Genomic DNA, 21,673 nt, shown 5'->3' on the forward strand with positions numbered 1-21,673 from the left:
TGGACATCTTTAAAATTGCCAGTCGATTTCGAATCGACCAGAGGAGAGCGAGTCGACAAGCAGCATGCAATTTCGGTCGAAACAATTGAACACATCCATCGATCTGATTCGGCCTAGTTGCTTCGATTTAGTCGCAAATGCAGCGAGTCGATTTAGCCGTGCGATTAAATCAACCAAGTGTAAACGCCCCATTACTGAGACGATAAGGGACGTGCATCTACAGTTCAACGTTGAGATACAAGTTTCATCTCCTCATATCAGGGATCACATTCTGGTTGTCCATCTATATAAACACTTATTACTTATCTGTGTCTATGGAAAACAAATTCCTGATAAAAAATTCCTCCAAAAAGTATTCCAAACATTTTTTTACCCACCTAAAATATATATCGTGGTTAAGAGGCCGGTATACGCCTATTAAATTAGCTGTTTCCTCAATGTAGCATGGTGGCATGATGCCTTAGTGGTAGGTCGCTTACCTCTGGTGCATGGGATCCATGGTTGGATTTCCGATGTTATGATTTATTTATTTATGTATCAATTTGAAAGATAAAATTTTCGATCAGTGAACTTCTATTGGTGTCAGCTTTGGCCGCTAGAGTTATTAGAATCTTGTAGCGCCAATAGTGGCGAACTTGGGAACTATATGTCTGTTATTCGATTGAAGAAATCCAGCTGTCAGTTGCAAACTTGTATTTAGACCGATCGAAAACAAATTGAAATTGTCAATAAGTGTAAAATGCAATATTGGGTATAATCCGTGCACGTTAAGTTACGGATTCCAAGAGGTTGTAGTGGTCCTTGTTGAATTATCTGGTGAGTTAAAAGAAATTATAATTTTAATAAATAATAATTATATTTATATAAGTACGGGCAGTTTGAAATGAAATGTAAGTTTAGTCCATTTCGGTCATAAGATTAATGGAACCTATTTAACTGTATATTTATATTTCTCCACTAATTCTTTATTGTTCGTTCCTATATTTGTTGAATCTTTGGAAAGCTATATTTAATGAAATTCAGAATATTGTTAAATTCCTTGTTAACAAACTTTTTGAATTCATTATAAAGGATAGTTTTTTTAAAATCAATTTTTATTTTACCTTGATTAGACTAACAGCTCTGGAGAATATTAAGTTTATTAAAAGTAATCTTATAAACAATAATTATCTTACCTAAATATAATTAATAACTATATGAATCAGGGCGGATCCAGGGGGGGGGCGATGCCCCCCCAGAAGAGGAAACTTTCTTATTTTATATATAAATAAGCCCATCCATAAAACGTTTGGAGCTCTTAAAAGTAGCTCTAAGTAGCAGCATTACTACCGACAGCTCACCCCCAGAAGTCCGTCCTGGATCCACCCCTGATACGAATGTGGGAAGGGTTTAAATTAGCATTCCTGATCGGTGACTTGTTAGTGGGTATGTCTTATGTTACACCGGTCAAGTATGTATGTGGTGGACAACATAGTTTCCCTTGGTTTTCTCGGGGTACTCCCGTTTCCTCCCACTTTCTAATTCCACCACTTCTTCAATCATTCATTTGCCTCACATCATCTTCCTTAGCCTAACAGCCATAATCGTGTGACGTTAAACTGAAAGATTTCATTTCATTTGAGTATAGCATGTTCCGAATATCCCACAGGCTTAATGCTGGGTTAATTACACTTATCTTCTGCTTGTGTATACTTCTGTTCACAAAAACTTTGCTTTCCAGAGGGTAAGTGACTATTTTAGCATAGGTTCAAATCCTGTTTGCTATTTTTTTTAAAAATAAGGATTGACATATTGCAAAGAGCATGCATGTATGAGCATGCACAGTCTTCTCTAAACAGTACGTTAAAACATATATATTTAACTAAATCCTAAATCTTTCTTAATGTACAGTCATTGTCAAAAGTCTGAGCGCACTATTGACTTCAGAATTTTCCAAATAAAAGACACTGTCAATACAGAAAAACTTTATTGGACTAGTTTTTGAAAACAAAGGGACACTGTGGCTCAGTGGTAGAGCGGTCATTCTGGTGCTTGGTGTCCCTAGTTCGATACCCCGCTAAGTAAGTTTGTGGTGGACAACATCGTATCCGCAGTTTTCTCGGTGTACTTGTTTCCTCCCACTTTCTCATTCCATCAATTCTTTCACCATTGTTCAGTTTCTTTAATCACTCTCCCTCAGCCTAACATGCATAATCATTGGGACGTTGAACTGAAAGATTGGAAAGTAAGCCACATTGTTTATACAAAGATATGAGAATTCAAGATCTTGTCACTGAGATAGTCCATTGAGGGAAGGTTCTAGATTACTGATCCGCTATATTTTTCATAAATAGAAATGAAATGAAATTTTGAGTTTTACGTCCCACGGTTATGCCGGTTAGGCTAAAGGAGACGGTGATGATGAGTAATGAATGAAATGGTGGAATGAAGAAAGTGGGAGGAAACGGGAGAACCCCGAGAAAACCCACGCACACGGTGTTTGTCCACCACAAAGTTCACTTGGCGGGAGCAGGGTTTGAACCCGAGACCCCTAGCACCAGAGGTGAACGCTCTACCACTGAGCCACCGCGGCCCACCTTTTCATAAATAAAAGTATTTGCTTACCTGATACACGCTCCGGTAATAGTTAAGAACAGCTACTTCTCATCTCCCGTGCACGAGGATACATCTTACTGTTGCACTACCTAAACACCCTAAGTACAAGGGCAAGAACTCAGTCTATTACCTACTTTTTAACATCCTATATAGTCAATGAATAATTCCTGAAAGTATGGCGTTTCTCGTCCTTCCCTAAATGGGAAGTACGGCTCCTTAACTATAACCCACGCTCCTTCTTCCTTGTGCTTGCGATGAGGATGTTTCTTTAGTGTAGTAAGGTAGGTAAAAAGTATTTCAAGAAAATGTATGTTGCAAGGAAGAAGAAAAAGAAATGTTGAATTTATTTTTAAAAAACAATTGATGGTTGCTTTTGTTACTGATTATGTTATTACTGTATGTAAAGTATGTGAAGTTGGTAAAAAGGAAGTTAATTAGTTATTGACGTAAGGTCAGAAGAAACCCCTCGATATAGGTTGATGGTGTAAAAGAGATAAAAGTTAAAAGAATTCAATATAAAGTATAAAAATAAAAGTAATTACGATTATATAGGAATGTTCACTTTGGTATATGGATTACTGGTCTTGATAGTTGAGTGGTAGACAATAGATCACTGCCATAAGATATTTCATTTATAACATTTAGTTGCTTTGAACACTATTTATTACGAATTATATTAACCGTTTTGACGAGTCGTAACTTTGTTGTTGTTCTTCCACTATATTTGTTTATAGAACAGTTTTTTAAATGAATATTTTTATTATTGCTGGGGGAAGGTTAGGGAAACTTGCCTCCCTATATTTTTTAAGAATATTTTAACATCCTTACGTTTTTAAAAGAAGAATAGACTATGTTTAGTTTCTTGGGGTTAGAGGGTTCTGCGCCATACGTGTGTAGAAATGTTATTGTCGGAGGGGGGGTTAGGGGAACTTGCCTCCCTATGCTTTGAAGTACTTAACTTTTTGTAAAATAATAATACTCTAGCTTTTTTTTAATAGTCGAAGGTTGTCCTGCTATACTTTTATAGAAAATTGTGTTGTGGGGGGGGAGATGCGAGTTAGTGGTGTAGGTGACCCGGAAGATCCGAAAAAGTGTATTTTCTTCTGGTCTTCTAATAATACAGTTTTTCGGCTCTTCTGGATCATCTATATCACTGACCAGCATCCAGAGATGGGGGACCAGTAATCTAGAACAATGGTGTCCATTTATAATTAGTCTGAGGGCCATAATCGTCTTTACCAGCAAAGTGAAGGGCCGCAACATAAATAATAATAATAATAATAATAATAATAATAATAATAATAATAATAATAATAATAAGGTAAAAAGAAAAATATAAAAAGTGTATTTGAAATATTATATATCTATTCACTGTAACAAATAAGGGTGACTAGCAGCGGTTACAAGGCCCGCAAGAGAAGTAAAAGATAAGAATCTCCAAGGCAGCTTCTGAAGAGATTCTTCATAATTTTCATGGTGGAAAATGCAATTTACACAAATAAGTACTATGAAACACTGACACTCTTTTCCGACCAAACTCCAAGATTTAAGGAAAGGTGTTGCAGTGGATTCCCGCGCCTTTTTGTTGTACAGAATCGCTAAATGGATGCCTTATTTCGAAAGAAGAGTGAAAGCATTAGAAGAATGTATAAATTTAAATGAAAATAGTATCAGTAATAACAATCGTAAATCGTGAGAGCTTTGTGGGCCGCAGAAAATAGTTTAGCGGGCCACATGCGGCCCGCGGGCCGCCATTTGGACAGCACTGATCTAGAACCTTGCCGTCTATTGAGGAAAGCTGCTTGGCAATAAGCACATACTGTACCTAATGAACAGACAATTAGTGTCACGCTTTGTTTAATGATGCGTCGTTTGAACGACACGTAATGGGTGTATGGACCCTTGCTCACTAGCTGTCTCTTTACTTCACGAACAGTTGTGTATGCCCTATTCAATTGTGTCGCAATATGAACAAAATTTGATGCAAATCTGTGGCATGCGACCTTGCTGTTTTCATTCGCGTGAACCAGTTGAATAGGGCTGATATTTACTATCGCCCCCAATCTGAGTAGTAGTAGTAATAGAAACGGATTAGAAGCCCCGCAGGGGTTGGTTAGGTTCTGTTCTCGACATAAAATAAGAAAATTAAAGAGTTGGGGGAGATACTAAATGCCATATGGAAATACTATAAAATGCGGAAGAGAAACTATTAACTAGGAGTTGAAGCACAGGTTCAAGTGATTATTTTCAAAGAAGTCACTCTCTGCTAACAGTCCCTCGCTGATCGGGGGGAGCAGTGCGTCGGACTTTTGAAAGGTAGTCACAAAGAGGTCTGCCGTGTCGTGACAAAACGCTGTAACTTTGGCGGAGCAGTTTTGAGAAAAAGAGCCGTAAAGTTTTCATCCGAAAATTTGATTTGTATCGTGTAGGACCGGTGTATCTTGACTTTGGAAACACGTGGTTGCATGTAATGTTAGGTAAATGCATGTTGTGTGATTAAATTTGGTGAAAATTGATTGGTTGACTATTATTGCCTAGTTACATCGTTTTGTCGCTATAGCGCTGAGCTTGTATTTAGACTTACATCAATCTGTGGCTACAGCATCTACTATGTATCTACAGTTACATCATTTTGTGGCTACAGTGTACACGATTTAGCAGCATTATATGAAATTGAATTCATTTTAATAGCAAATAGTACCTATTTAATAAATGAAATAACTGAAATACCCAGGCGTTAGGAGTACGTAATTGTAATTTAGGCATAGGGACTTGTTAAGAACCCCACTTTTCCACGCCGGGAAAGTCGTACGGTATAGAGGCGATTCCTATGTTAAATAATAGCGAGCTCACACAGATTCTTTGTTTCGTTTATTCTAATAGGTCTAATCGAATTTGCCTATGATATATACAACATATTTTGTGTTCAATGTGTTGGTCATGTTCCATTCACCAAGTATAACCAAATCGGCTTTCTATACACAACTTAAGATACCCATGAATATCACATATGTTTTCCTTCGTTCGTATTGGCAGCTCATGGCATACACAAAATTCACTGTTAAATGGTAACTGAATGTTTATTGCAAAATTGTGGGGAAAACTGCTAATAACCTAAGAAAGCCCATAAATAGACACACAAAATAAAATTGCTGAAGGATTGAGTATGCTATATTTGCTACTACGTAATTTAAACGACCATGCATGTTGATTTAGTTTTGTACCCCTTTTTAATATTTCGCTCGGTATGAACATATTTTCGTTACATTCCTTTAACATTACTAAATAAAACATTTAAGGTTCTTCGCTACATCGAAATTTAACTGCTGCTAATTTCACCTTTTTTTGTAATGTCTTCAAAACAAATAGCAGTATAGGATAATGGATCCGCAGCTTACTAGACAATATTATTTTACATGTCATATCGTTGTCGCGGCTCACCTGTCTGCTTTCGCTGTGCAGCTAGTCAGAAAATCGCAAATAAATGACAAATCTATGAATAGCTACAAAACAGAAGCAGAGAGAAGTGAGTCACGCAAAATGAGATTGTCTAGCAAACTGCGGATGCACTTTTTGTACTGTTAATTGTTTTGAAGATATTACAAAAAACTCTGAAATTAGCGGCAGTTAAATTTCGATGTGGTGAAGAACCTTAAGAAGAATATAAAACGAAAACCGAAGCTGTTCTTTGAAAAACGTACTTATCGATCACATATTATTCCTTCACATAATAGCGAAAAAAAAGGGAAAATGACATACAAGTCACTAAATTATCTGTCACAAATTAGTATGTGCTTTGAAAAACTTATTTACCAGAATTTACACACTAGACAGTTCTTTGATGTATCAACGTCAAATGTCACTTCAAAAATCGACGTCAACGACCCTGTCGAGATCGAAAACTCCGCTCGTGACAGGAAGCTTCTGAAAAAACCCTCGTCTGGTTTGAGGCATACTGACAGAGCTTGAGGAGATCCTCCTTCTTCTCCGCACTGATGCCTCTTGGGGATTCCTGCCTCGGCAGTGCTGACAGCAGATCTGGGCTCTGTTTCCCCAACTCCTTAGCAAGGACTCTCTTCGTGGCTTGCTTAAGAATTGAAATCTCGCGAAAATCTTCTGCATCGTAGTCCTTTTTCACGTAGATTGCCAAACTACCTCTCCGAAATTCCACAATCTTCATGTTGCTGAAGGACCATCCTTCCGGGAGTTTGGCTTTCGTTTCATCCCGGAACAATATCATCTCTTTGTGGGACAGCGTTACCGTCTTGAGGTTCATTCGACTGGCCTGTATCGTCGACACAAAGTCATCCATGTCGTACAGGTCTTTTAGCCAAATTTTGTTGCTGATGCACGCATGCACGCTGTCGGCACTCATGTAGGTGTGACCTGGCTCCAGATATTCCAGTCGGATCCTGGAACAGGATACAGTGCAATCGTTGACGACTCGTAACAGCGCCCGAAGAGGATTCGGTTCTTATTTTGGGCGCCGCAGTTGTCTGCAAACAGGTAGATGTTTTCCAAATCCCTGGCATGACCTTGGATGAAAGCCACGTAGGCAATGTTGCTTGCCCTTCGCCCGCTTTCCGCTTCGTGCCACAGCACGCAAACTGCCTCCGCGCCTTGGCCAACCTGAGCAAACGTCTCATTGAACAGTACAAGTTTTTGCAAGAAGAAGCTGTCTTTGGTAGACAGTTTTGGCATCGAGAGCACTTTCTGCATATCGACAGTATAGACTGACACACGAGTTTCTTCATTGCTTTGAAAGTCGTGCATGTGCCTTCGGGCCTGATCACGGTTCTTCAGGTGGGAGATCTGTTGTTTGCACAACGCGCACCCACAGGCTTCGCAGGAGTGCTCCTGCTGCGGCCCGTCGTTGTAGTTGTGAACGGCAAAACGATGTTCCTCGCATCTGGAACAGGCATCCTGGGTGGGTCTTGAAGTGGAGATATGGAAATCTTTCATCACCTCGTGGAAAACTGGCCAGCTGCATTTCCTTCTTTCTTTTTCCTTGCAATCTTCGAGGTACTCTTCGTACGCTTTCGACGCAGTGTAGCCGCAGGGGAGATATCTCCTGTTTGGAACATGCTCTAGATTGTAATGTGATACCAGCGGGTTCATCATCTCGAGCCTATTTGGCCGGTTTGTTCCCATGATTCGGGGCGTTGGTCACGCCACTTTGATTCAGATTGAACCATTGATTGGTTTATACAACGGTGACGTCACTCTCAGACACGCGTAAAAACAGAGCATCCTACATTCATTTTTCAACCGAACAATGTAATTCGCGTTACATCGTTTCGTCGCTACAAAATGCACATTTACTGCTTACAATGACATTGTCAGAACAATGTAATTTCAGTTACGCAGTCGTTCAGTAGCGACAAAACAATGTAACTCGATTTGCATCGTTTTGTCGCTACAGACAGGCTAATTTCCTACTTACATCGAAATTTTCTTTGCTGTATTTTCAAAAGTATTTGACCCAGCTCAATACTGGGCCTGGTGAACACAAATATCGGTGGCGGGAAATTCAAAAATGCTTATAGCGACAAAACAATGTAACTCAAGTTACAGCGTTTTGTTGTGACACGGCAGAGGTGTAAATATTACACGGAAACTCAGTGATCGTCCAAAAATAATAACTCCTAAAGATAAGTTCACTGAAAAATAAGAAAACGTATTACACGTTAACCTCTTCGTGAGAACCAATAGAACTGTGGAAGGATAATTTTCAATCGGAATCAAATAGGACGGTGGCCCAGCGCTTTCAAATCGATGGTTTGGAGATATATATATAAAGAAGCCATTCAATCAAGCAGGAAACATACAGAAAGATACTGCTGGGCCAAGATAAAATAAAATAGGGACTGAACGATAAACATTGAAAGAGGGCACTCTGGACCGATGAATCTAAATTTCAACATTTCGCCTTCCAATACTAGAAGTTTGTGCGTAGTCTTTCTCAAGTGCGCTTTTATCCCGACCGTGTAATACCTATAGCAAGGCAGGAAAAAGATAGTCACTGTTTGGGGATTCTTTACAGACTACCAGGTTTATAATTTGGTTCGAATTAATACACAAAAATACATGTCTCACAACGTTTAACTGAGACCCGGAATTCCATCAGGAACGTGGATTTGGTGCACTAACTTCATACTACAGCAGGATTACAATCCCAAACATTCTTCTAAGCTATGCAATAATCAGGTCCAATAGCCAGCCTGATTTCTTGGAGGAGGATCAATATGAATATTGAGGGGGCAATGACAAAGACATCAAAGAACACCATAAACTTGATTCATTACTAGCATAAATTCACCGCTTCGCTGGGTTAAATTTAGAAAAAAAAATAGTAACATGTTCAATTAGTAAGTCACTTTTTACTATTATCAAAGTACTCTTTGATATGCCATTTTAGATTATTTTTATATATCCCCCTCCTTCCCCATGTTGCGGGGCACGAAATCGGAAGTGCCACAGTTCATCTCAGCGACCCCGAAGACCATGAATTCGACACTGATATTGGTCATTTTAATCATTTTTATCTCTCTTCCCCTCCCTTAAGTTGCGGGGCTGAATTTGGATTTAAACAGCATCGGAAGTGTCACTTCTCATCCCAGCGACCCCGAAGACTATATATTTGACACTAATATTGATCATTTTCGACCATTTTTAAATGTCTCCCCCTGCCTTAAGTTACACCGTCAAAATGATATGACAAAAACATCTCAGGTTCGAACTTCATCTAGGTTGAAAATGTGATCGAGATCGGTCCGGTGGTTCGAGTTAATTTTATTTATTTTTATATATCTCTACTCTACCCTCCCCCTCTCCTAGGTTCTACAAAGTGATATGAAAACCACCCCAGGTCCGAACATCATCTATGTTGAAAATTTAAGATCGGTCGGGTGGTTTAAGCGTGATGAAGTCACTAAGACTGTCACTTTTATTTTATATTTTTTACATATATCTCTCCCCTCCCCCTCTCCTACGTTGCACCGTAAAAGTGAAATGAGAAAAACATCCCAGGCCTGAACCTTATTAAAGTTGAAAATTTGATCGAGATCGGCCTGGTGGTTCAATAGTTAAGTTTTACTCATTTTAATATATTTTCTCTCCTTCCCTCTCCCTCCCCTAAGATTTACCGTCGAAGCGAAACGATGGAAAACTTCCCAGGTTCGAACCTAATCTGTTGAAAATTTGAGATTGACCAGGTGGTTCACGTGTTAACTCACGACCATTGTCTTTTATTTTTATATATATTGACTTTAGTATCTCCCCCATCCTCCTCCCCTACGTTGCTGCGTCAAACTGGAATGATAAAAAAAAAAAAACATCTCAGACAGGTGGTTTAAGAGACTGAGTCACAGTCACTTTCAATTTTATATTATGGACTAGCTGAACCTATGCTCTCTGCACAACGCATCATTCCCATATGAGCATGAATTTCCTTGTCATTACTCACAACATCTGTACATGTCCCTTTACAGACACAAGTGAAGGATGTCTTGATAAAAATTGGCAAGGGATACCATAAAGGAGAGGTTTTTTGACAATTTTTTCAATATCTCGCACCGTTTGCAAGATTTGAGCCTACTTCCGGTTGGAGTTTCTAATTCATGCATGACCAGTGTTTTCTTTCTTCTTGCTTGCAGTATGTAAAGCCTGTGACAAACATCTTGGCATTTCAGCTAAACGTATAAAACGCAAGCTCTGATGCGATGTTGCCTAGTGCTAAGGGATGTGGCTATGGCTAAGCAGACGAACTACAGCGCGATCAGGTGGCAGAGGATAGACGTAGATGTGTACAAAATAAACGTGGCAATACCGCTGGCCTCTCATTTGCTAGCAGCATTTAAAGGGAACTTGGAGCGCCGCCTTCAAATGCTAAGATGTTTGTCACGCAGTTTAATAAGCAAATACATTACACACACAATATCAGTGATATATGGTGTTCATTGGGCAAAACTCCAAACAATAAAGATTAATCTGAGAGAGGAGAAATGGTTGTCCTTCGTTTTTCATTATAATTTGGCCATGAAAGAAACACCTGTATACAACTATGTGGTGTTGGAATTTATAACTCGTAGGATATGATTTTTTTTTAAATTTCAACACTTCCAATGTACCCCTAAAAAATGCAATAAAGAAATAACTGCCATGTTTTTTAATTTTCAATTAGAACTGAATAATCTAACCAAAATTTGGAATCGACTAGTAAACACGGCACGTTTCTAGCACTTGTGGTTTTCGATATCTCATTGTCGGAAGGATTGGAGACACACACACACACAAACCTAGCGTTTTAATATTGTAATATCCCATGTGATGTTGTAAACAAACAATTCCACATGTCAATGTTTACAAACACCACCACGTGGTTCGGCAAGAAGACTTCACACCAGATGGATCTACAATCACTTGCAGACGACGGCTTCTAGCCCCTCCCACGGAGCAGAAGACAACATCGGTGCAACAGCGCCACCGCCACCCAAGGAACCCTATAAATTGGATGGACAAAGAGAATTCTGTACCAGTTTTCTGGTGACCCTCCTCTAGTCTGCTACGGGACTTTAGGAGTAACCTAACTCCGGGCCTCTAGTCTGCTACGGGACACGGCCTATCCTATCTCCTGGCTTAGCCGGCTACGGGGCTCTGTCTGGGAATCCTAACCTCAGCCGCTTAGCCTGCTACGGGGCTCTGTACAGATCCTGTCTGCGACCTTACGGTCAAAGACAACCTATGATTAACACTGTATATTAGAGAAATTATTAGTGTAGTATTTTGTAAAAATACTTTTATAGTGGAGTTATTTTATAATAAAACTGGTAGTGGGAGATCGATTCCGGACATTCTTTTTATTAATGCTCTACCTATACCTATATGGACAAAGTTTTACAATATATACACTAGCCTTTGGCTAGCTGGAGCCCTGCATTTGCTCGGCCTACAGCCTCGCACTCCTCACAATTGTACCAAATTTCAAGTTTCTTTTCGTATTTCAACTATTTAAAAGATAAGATTTTGTATCCAAGAACGCCTATTTAAATAACATGGCAATTTCATCCCCTCTTTAGATCCCTTAAAAACTAAAAAATATTCACTTTTGGCAATTCTCCTCTTGGTTATTCCTGGAAGGCAATAATCATGCCAAATTTTATCATTGTAATCCTACCAGAAGTACCTAAGCATTCTGTCATGTAGATGATGTCCCATATAAATAACATGGGAAAGATTTTTCAGTTCCCCATAAAACCACTCTACAGTTGGAATTTTTTGTTTTTGATTTATTTAGGTAACGCTAACGGAAACGTAGAAGCATACCAAATTTCAAGTTTTTATTCCAATTCCAAGTAAACTCATGTCCAAAATTATTGTCGCATGTCTATAAATTTGTTGTTGTAGGAATATAATTTGATAACGAATTCGACCGGTATTTCTTATAACGTTAGTATGCGTATAATCGGCAAAGACATGTATGTGGCAAATGTCATGTCAAAAGAACAGTAAATAAGAACAATAAAGCAAAAATAAAATTTTCTTGTCCATTTAGCAACAGTTTGTTTTACTCATTCTAATTTTCGTATTTATAATTCTTTTCCTATGAAATTTATCACAAATATAAATTTCTCGATTATTACATAGTATGAGTATTAAAAGTACCCTACAGAATCATTATCAAATTGTATTCTTACAAGGAAACAGTTATAGATAGGTGACAATAATTTTGGGCATGAGTGTACCTAAGATATGAGAGGTCCAAAATCTGGTCTATTTAAATAACATGGAGAATTCCTTCAGACCTCTAAAAATAAAAAATATTCACTTTTGGCAATTTTTCCTGTGGGTTAATCCCGGAAAGCTACAATCATGCCAAATTTCAACTTTCCACGTCAACCGGAAATACTCGTTATTTTGTCAGTTCATGTAGTTTATATATAAGGTGGCCCAAAAGTAGGTATACAGTCCCGTACTGATGAGCTCACTGTATTTCATATCATTTCTTATTGTTACCCATCACTTTATTATTCTTAAAGCCTTTTTACTTATACCTTAAGCTCGGAAAGCCAATGCAAATGAACCCATAAGCTATAAAGTTATACTTGGTCAATGGAGATGTGTATTCCTACTTTTGGACCACCCTGTATAGTTGGAATACACAGAATATAACATTTTTTGTACATAATAACCTATATTCACAATATAAAAGTACACAAATTCTAGATTAAGAACATTGATCACTAAGATACAAAGATTAAAAAGAAAACTGTTATACAACTGAGGTGCTTGGTACAATATAGTTCTACTGTGAATATAGGCGAGGAACGTCATTGTACGTCGCATTTACACTAAACAAAAGCTGATTAACTAATCGATCGAGTGAGCACACATCCAATTAATTAGGATTGTTCCGTTTGCAGAAAACAAAATATTTTGACTTTTTTTTTTGTCACAACGAAACACTACGATTAAACTAAATTTTATTGTATAATGACATAATTATATGCTCATTAAAATTGATTTATGTTGATATCTACATAAAAAACACTATTTTGTTTTACATTTTTACTTTGTAGTAGTCAAACTTGTCTGTTTGTTAAAATTTAGCATCTTTTTTCAGCACCGAGTCTAGAAAAAGAAGCGAAACTTACAGTTTAAAGTGTAATACGAACGACCATATTGCTCTCGATTTTCAAGTATTCTACGGGTATCAAACACGAAATCACGTTAAAACACAGCGCTCTATTCACTAGACCAGCGGTAAGGGTTATTTTGTAGTACTGTTTTACAAATTCTTAATTTCTTCTAAGCCTTTACTGCAGCTTTTTTTTATTAACGCCTAGAAATGAGATAAAGCACTTGCATTTATTAATAGACAAAGCTTAGAGGAGAATATTATATATATAATCGAACGTAATTGTTTGTTTCATTTTTTGCGTGCTTAATACAAGCTCTTTGCAAGGTATTTTGTTTCATATTAAAATTGAAGTATTTATTTTTTTTAAGCATTAGAACAAAATTATATTACAGCAACTTTAGATTATATCAATACAAAATGGAAGTATGTTTTATTGAACGCTTGCGCTGAATTTTCTATCTTCCAAAATAAGCGAGACACTACAGTTTATTAATATTCACAACTGACGTTGAGGACTATGATATTGTTGTTTGGAAGTGCACCTAGTATCCTTGGATGCTTGTCATGGTAGCTGTAATAGGGTACGGTTTGATATTCTTGAAATCGGTAAAGGAAATGGAAAAAGTTTAGTCCATCTAACAAGAAACATAATTTCACACAGAAATGAGTAGAATTCGCAAAGTTGAATTGAATTTGGTAAATACAATTGCAAGAATTTCACTGGTTTTGAGTTAGTTTCAAAATTCTGTTCAGAATATTTTTAGAAGGGGCAAAAATAATTTACGGGGCAGTGCCCCTCTAGCCCCTCCCTGGCTACGGTCCTGGCAGTAATTATCTGCAATCCAAAGAAGACGCTTACATCATCAACAGTCGCTACAGTTATCGGGTTTGTTACTGTAAGATGCTTTTGTAAGATGAACTTGACAGTCCTTAGATACCAATGAACATTGAGTGGTAGAGCGTTCACCTCTGGTGCATGGGGTCCCTGATTCGATCCCAGCTCGCGCCAGTGAACTTTGTGGTGGACAAACATCGTGTGCGTGTGTTTCCTCGGGGTTCTCCCGTTTCCTCCCACTTTCTTCATTCCACCATTTCATTCATTCCTCATCAGTCTCCTTTAGCCCACAAGGCAAACCATGGAACGTAAAACTCAGATTTCATTTCACCAATGAACACTGAAGGCCTATGGAAGGCTCTGCAGAACTACTGGTGTCGCATAGCTTCGCAAAAGTTGGATAAATTAGTCAAACAAATACCTAAAATTTGTAGGTCTCTAATAAAGGCTAAAGGTTGGTATTCTATTGAATGCAATCATCTAATCTATTTTCTAATATAAATAAAATAGAGTGAGTTTGTGTGTGTGTGTGTCTGTCTGTGTGCGGCCTGGGGACCAGACGAGTAGGCCGAGAGTTACCAAATTTTGGTCAGGGGTACCTTGGTCCAGGCCACAGATCAAGACGAAGCGATTGTTTCAAATTTCGAACCAGGGGGGTCTCAGGGGGCGTTAACAGGAACACGTAAAAGTAGTAGAAAATGATCTATATTAGTGTCGATTTCATAGTTTTCGCGGTCGCTGAGATCAATAGTGAAATTCCGATCGTATTCACCGCATTCGACTGCGGGCCGGAGGTCACCGGGTGGGATACCGAGACATGTAAAAATAATCCAAAATGACCGATATTATAGTCAAATCCATAGTTTTCGAAGTTGCTGAGATCAATGGTGACACTTCCATTAGCGACGACTTGCAAATTCAGCTACCATTGTATGCGGCCCGGGGGTTACCTGCGAGGAGATTACCAAGACAGGTAAAAAATTATTCAAAAGGACCGATATTAGTGTCATATCCATAGTTTTCGTGGTCGCTGAGATTAATGGTAACACTTCCATTAGCGATGACTTGCAAATTCAGCTATTATTGTATGAGATCCGGGGCTAATCTGTGGGTGGGGGTTACCGAGACATGTAAATATAATCCAAAAATGACCGATATTAGTGTCAAACCAGTTTTCGTTGTCACTGAACTCAATGGTGAAATTCAAAATCGCGTTTACTTTGAAATTTAGCCCCCACCAGCCCAGGAATGGGGGTCACAATAGAGTGATCATCAAGACGTGTAAAAATAATCCAAAATGACCGATATTAGTGCCAAATCTATAGTTTTAGCGGTCGGTGATACTCCCATGAGCTAGTAATCAACAAATTTGCCTCAGTGGAAATGTGACTATATGTAAATAATAATAATAATAATAATAATAATAATAAGAAGAAGAAGAAGAAGAAGAAGAAGAAGAAGAAGACGACGACTTGTACAGCGGGGGACACTTCTAAATGGTACAGCCATATGGAGATTTACGGCTAAGGTGTACCATTTAGAAGTGTCCCCCGCTGTACATGTAGAAGGTGTAAACAATTGAGATTTGTATATTTGCCCGATTATCGCGTCACGGTCCGAGAAATCTGGTTTGAAGACTCAAAACTTTGAGTTCACGTTTTTCTGGTTGTCATTATTTGATCTAATGCAGATTTACCCTGGTTGGTTTTCTAACAAAAAGGCAACAACATAATCATATCTACTATATTTTGACATTTTTCTTTCGATTGAGCAAACAGTCAACATTAAAATTGCCACAGATTATTACTATACTGTTTCATATATAGAGACTCAATAGGGGGTCGCGGTGGCTATGGTAGAGCGTTCACCTCTGGTGCATGTAGTTCTAGTTCGATCCCAGCTCAAGCCAAGTGAAATTTGTATTGGAGAAACACCGTGTGCGTGGTTTTCCTCGGGGTTCTCCCGTTTCCTCCCACTTTCTTCATTCTACCATTTCATTCATATCTCATCATCTGTCTCCTTTAGCCTAGCCAGCATAACTGTTGGACGTAACTCAAATATTTAATTTCATTTTTAGACACTCAAGAACAGTTTTAAGATTTCTAAAAAAAAATAAATAAAATAAAATAAAAAAAAAACATTACCAGATGATCTATAGATACAAATTACTTACACATATATTTCCAATAAAAGGGCTACTATTTCAAAATGCAATTCTGCAATAAATTTGCTTTTATATATATTTAAAACGTAAGTGATCGTCTACGAAAATATACACCACCATGTTGCCCACCCATGCGTATACTTTTTCAGCCAATTTATAGTTAAGTTTACTGTATTTATATGATCTTCGTTATCCAGTGTTTACTAAAATATAGTACATGCATACCTGTAGGATCTTCTATTAGTACATCGATGAAATCAATGTTTATTTCCCAAATGTTGTACACTTTGGTAGTTTATATTTAATATAAGCAGTGGCGTAAATACGCCGGGGCTGCAACAGGACCCCAGAGGTTTGGGGGGCCGGCTCCGTCAAAGTAAATGAAAAATGCAAATGCGAAATTCAGTCCGTCACAAAGTATTTTGGGAAAACGAAAAAAATATATATACTGAAAAAACGTGATAATGATGCTACATTTCTCATTTACAAAGGTAAACGATCAAACTGCATCAGGACTAGCAAACAAAATAATTGACTCCATAAAAGAAAAAGGTCTGGATATAAGTAAGTGCCGAGGACAGGGCTATGATGGGGCATCAGTAATGAGTGGCATATACAATGGAGTACAGAAAAAAAGTTCAAGATTTAGCACCACATGCATATTTCATACATTGTGCTGTTCATAATCTAAACTTAGTCCTTAAGGATGCGGTAGAAGCCATTAAAGAAATTGGACAGTTCTTCGACATAGTTCAAAATATACATACTTTTTTGGACACAGCATCCTTCGATGGGAACAGCTGAAAGTATCTTCTGAGAGCGGTTCAAAGGTAATACTCAAAACACCTAATCCAACTCTTTTCCGGAAGGTATGATGCCGTCTCTGAGCTTAAAGAGAGATTTATTGATGTACTAAAGGTTCTGTCAAATATAATTCTTTTGAGTAAAAATAGCAGCGAACGCAGTGAAGCCATCGGGTTAAAGAATAAAATTGAGTCGTAGAATTTCGTTCTATTACTGATCGTACAATGTAAAGTCTTAGAAACGATAAATATTGCGTCTAAATTGTTGCAAGCAGAAAACATTGACATAGCCGCTGCTTATCTCCTAGGTCAGAGTTTCCCAACCGGTGTGCCGTGAATGGGCCGCTGGTGTGCCGCGAGGAATCGAAAAAAATATTAATTTTATAGCAATCAAATTGCAAAACGTAGGGGGAAATGTATATTTGTATTTCACATTACTTTGAACCTCTATTCTGAATCTACAATTTTAAGTTTCATACCAAGTTACTGTTCTGTACATTTCTAATGTTGGAAAAAGTATTTGTTACCATTGTTATGACCATTATTGCTTCTTTATTGTTGCAGACTATTTCGTAACTTCAAAATTTAAAGTATCATTCAATCCTTTCGACAAATTACCTACATTTGTTCTTTAAAAGTAGAAGAGATTTGTTTGTTCGTTCGTTATTTAGTGATCCTCCTCCTTAGCAAAAGGTTGGATACAGTTTTTAAAAAGAGCGTATTTTTATAAACCTGAGTCTAGTATTTCATTGCAATTGTTTTCTACTTTTAAATTAGAATAAAAAATAAGCATAATGATTTACCACGGGGGAAAACCAGTGATAGAGCTAGAAAAAATACCGCTGTGTTTTATATTTATAAATAATATCTGTAAGTGTGCCGCAAGTTGAAAAAGGTTGGGAAACGCTGTCCTAGGTAACGCTGTGTTACAAGTCCCCGAACTAAGAGCATCATTTGATTGGTTCCTTGAGGAAGCGTCGCTCATATGTGCAAAGTGGGGAATTGCATGCATGTTCCCCACCAGGCAAGCGGAGAATGTGAGAAAACATTTTGACGAACTATGTGAAGATGAGAGGTTATCAGGGTATCCCCCAAAAGATTGCTTCAGGGTATCTGTTTTCCTGTCCATGATCAACACCATCTACTCCCAGTTACACAATCGATTCAGGGGCATCATTTAGGGAGGCAGGAGGGAGCAATTGCCCCCCCCCTAAGAGTTTAAAGAATACATACACTTTAATCAATTGTCTACTAATATACTAGTACAAAACGTGAAAGTCTTATGTCCGTGGTACTCTTGCCTCCCTCAAGCAAAGTGTGAAATGACGCCCCTGAATCGATTCAAAGGAATGAAATCAATCGTTAACATGTACAGTCATTCAGCCTTCTTTTGTCTCCAGTGCCTCTGACGACAATCTTTGAAAAGAAGCTATTAAATTTTTGGAGACATTTTCCAACGATGTTTCACCACACTTCCCGGCACAAATTTTATCAGTCAGAACATCTTTCAAAGACCAACTTAGAAAAATCACTGACGTCAAAGAGTTTGCAGATCTGTTGCTAATAGAACGTAGTACTTTAGCGTCTATTTGCCCTGATTTGTATACTGCTCTTTTTATGTACTGTACCTAACAATACCTGTAACAGTTGCGAAGTCAGAGATCCTTTTCCGAGCTAAAGCTCATTAAAAACTATTTACGTACTTCAATGAGTCAGGAACGACTTTCTTGGTTAGCATTGCTTTCAATTGAAAACCACAGGGCAAGACATTTTTTTTTCTAAAATAATTGATGCATTTGCTGACAACAAGGCAAGAAAAAGAACTTTTAAGTAAATTGAAAGCCCTATTAATACTTGAAATTCCTCCAAAACTATGAAAACACCACAGTTAAGACATATACAAAAAGATGTTTCGGAAGCTCCTGCTTCCTTCATCACTTTAGTAAACAACAAAACAGGATCAAACATATAAAGAAAGCAAGAGCTTTCGAATGATCTCTTGTATATTTTTTTTCAACTGCTATTATTAAATAGTTTTTGAAGAATTTGAGTATTAAATTATCATCGCTCGCTAAATAATGTTTGAGAAAGCTATATTGTTAATTTAAATATTACAATAATTCCGATACTGTATATGTATTTGTAGGGTGTACTTGAAGTTTGCAACTATTTGTTCCTTCCACAGCTTCCATATTCAGCTAGTTTCTAATATAAATAAAATAGTTTGTTTGTTTTTAATCACGGATACCTTGGTCCAAGTTTCAGATCAAGACGAAGCTTTTTTTTTTTTTTTTTTTTTTAATTTCGAACCAGGAGGTCACCGGGGTAGAAGAAAATAACCGATATAAGTGTCGACTTCATAGTTTTCGCGGTCGTTGAAATCAATGGTGAAACTCCGATTGCATTAACTTCCAAATCCACCCCATTCGGCTGCGGGCCTGGGGTCACCGGGGAGGATACCGAGACATGTAAAAGTAATCCAAAATGACCGATATTTGTGACAAAACCATCGTTTTCGCGGTCGTCGAAAAGAATGATAATACTTCCACAGGCGTTGACTTCCGAATACTGTCCCCATGCGAAGAATGAGTATATTCATTTAGTTATAAATATTATCACATTTCTCAGCACTAGCAATTTCTGACTATTTTTCTAGAATCTGGTGGTTTCCTTGTGATTTTCAACTACTTTTGAGGAGTGATTTCCTTGGCAACACTGCTACGCCATGCAGGGCTACTCAGTTTGGCGGTAAAGGCTTTGAAAGAATTTGATTCAACACTCGTCTCAAGAAGTTGCGAGATTCGAAATTAAGCGATATGACTATAAAAGGCGACACGCTACCAGACCCACAAATCCTGTAAGTATTAACAGGTATTAACAGCTGTAAGTATTAACTGTAATGGAGATCCTATCACAGGGCCAATCACAATAGCCAATCATACGTGTTTCTTCAATATCAATTGATGTGTGGCAATTTCGTGCAGTAAATTGTGCAAGAAAAAAATGCTATCCAAATCAAGAACAGAAGTGAGTTCTGGAATAGATCGAATTCAAGAGAACCACCAGTAACTGTTGTAATATGCATATTCAGATTGACAATATCCAGACTATGAAAATGGAAATATCACTGCTCCCATTTACATGCACGTCAAGTTTAGGCACACCACTCGAAACAATTGTAGGAAAACTACAATTTCCTTATTGTCCTGTAAAACGTTTGCACTGGCTGGTCTAACAATACTCCACTTCGCATAGGTAAAGTTCAAAGGGTCTCCCTGATTCATTTTACGTTTTTTGCATGAAAAACACACACACACATACACGAACTTGTGCTACTGCTACTAAAATCACGAGTGCAATCAGTTAGCCTCAGTGGAGCACCGAATTGACGATTGTGTTAAACCTAACCTTGGTTTTGTTTCTGAAACTTTTCATTCGTACCTAATTTAATGCGATAAGTCAGTTGGTACAGGGCCCGATATCTGGAAGTTGCCCCAATAAAGTCAAATAAAATGTCAAAGATCAAGACCTAGCGTACTACTATGTGCACAGTATGTTTCGAGCTTTGTTCAACTCGAACCATACCATGTTTTCAGTTGTCAGGAAATTTATCGTAGAACGAGAAATTCTTAACTGGTGGAAGTTCGTGAATTTGTCTTTAAAATAGGCTGAAGACCGGATTTTAACATTTTTTTAAAAAAAATTCACTGGCTCTTTTATACTATTTCACTCACTCTCCCACATACAAAATACTTCCTTATCCATTTCAGGATGCAAGAACAGGGGGCATGGTGGCTCAGTGGTGGGGCGTTTACCTTTAGTGCATGGGGTTCCTGTTTGGGTTAACTGCTGTATCGCTGGACTAGTTTTAGAAAGAAATACCAGGTGAATTGGAGAATTTGTTTGTGAGGAAGTGTGAGCGAGTCAGGTCAGGGAAATAGTTGAAGAAAATACTTAAATGTTTTTGATGTTGTAAACGTCACTATATAGACACAGAAGGGACTACTTGGCGGAGAGGTACCTTGTTACGACTTTTGGATATAGTATACGAGAGTGCCTCATTTAGCGAGGACTCACGAAGTGCAGTCTTTTAAGGATTATTCATTGAGGATATAGGAACTTGAAAATGAGGTAACAAGGCGACTTTCATTTAATTACTGAGTAATATAAAATAAAATGTACGTCGGTTTGCGTTGCGTTTCGTTGTGTTTTATGGTATGCGAAGAATAATAATGTACCCTTGTACGTAGTGTGAGTATATGTGGGGGATTTGAAACACATATCGCATGTCACGTGCACGTGGATGCTTCTTACTACTTCTAAATGTAATAAAATCATTTTTATACGTAGTGCAACAGTAGGAAGTATCCACGCGCACAGATCATGAGGCACTGTTGTATACTATTACCCGACTTCTGAGAAAGGCTGTGTAAAAACGTTGCGTAAATGACAAGATTGTCACATATTGACTTTGAGTTTTAGTTGTACAAAAATGAATGTCAGTTGAAATTGTGTGATCACATGGTCTACGAAACAGGCGAGCAGTTTATCGTAAGTGTGGAAACTAATTGAAGCTGCAGAAAAGAAGAGGAACATCCAACCAAACCTCTTCGAGTCTAACCTAATTTAGTGCATTT

General features: G+C 37.9%; 1 protein-coding gene across 2 annotated transcripts in view; it reads left to right on the top strand.

Annotated features, from left to right (window-relative positions):
* The first annotated feature begins 660 nt into the window (after window positions 1-660).
* The window catches only part of LOC145674456 (torsin-2A-like), a 76,100-nt gene continuing 55,087 nt past the window's right edge, over window positions 661-21,673 (top strand). The window contains exon 1 of one of the 2 annotated variants that reach the window (XM_081744532.1): window positions 661-816. The gene's annotated coding sequence lies outside the window, so the exon portion shown is untranslated. Of the gene's footprint in view, window positions 817-19,739; window positions 19,894-21,673 lie in introns of those variants that run through there. The other variant, XM_081744533.1, reaches the window with a different exon arrangement.

This window comes from Thermobia domestica, chromosome 17, assembly GCF_964235325.1.
Source record: "Thermobia domestica chromosome 17, izTheDome1.hap1.1, whole genome shotgun sequence".
NCBI lineage: Eukaryota > Metazoa > Arthropoda > Insecta > Zygentoma > Lepismatidae > Thermobia > Thermobia domestica.